Raw genomic sequence first — 453 nt, forward strand, 5'->3', positions numbered from 1 at the left:
GCAAGTATTATCTGCAAGCAACAACATAGATAAAAACATTCTTGAAATGCATACAGGGTTATAAATTTCATTAAGAGAGAGGGAGGAACTCCCAATCCATCCTCCTCGCAGTCATCGTCCCCAGAAAACTGCCCTTCCATCAGAAAATATGAGGCCTGCATAGAAAATGATAATCAGATGTCTTTTAATACAATCAAACTACTTGAGAAGCAATTATTCTTATCAGTGAAAGCCATCTTGTATTAGAGAAAAAAAAAATTACTATTCCAAATATTTCATTTTGTGCTTCCCCAAGAAAAAAAAATCCTACAGGTCATCAAAGTTTGTTGGGAGAGAGTCTAACGTAGAAATGACTGGAATGCATGACAAAAGATAATCTCACTAGTCAAAATCGCATTGAATTACCTAAGACAACAACCACATTATGGATTGAGGACACAAGAAAAAGCATAA

The 453-nt window shown here is 35.1% G+C and overlaps 1 protein-coding gene across 1 annotated transcript in view; it reads right to left on the reverse strand.

Annotated features, from left to right (window-relative positions):
• LOC119591390 overlaps window positions 1-453 on the reverse strand; it is a 10,999-nt gene that overhangs the window by 9,775 nt on the left and 771 nt on the right. The window lies entirely within an intron of this gene.

Source organism: Penaeus monodon, chromosome 28 (assembly GCF_015228065.2).
Source record: "Penaeus monodon isolate SGIC_2016 chromosome 28, NSTDA_Pmon_1, whole genome shotgun sequence".
Taxonomy (NCBI): Eukaryota; Metazoa; Arthropoda; class Malacostraca; order Decapoda; family Penaeidae; genus Penaeus; species Penaeus monodon.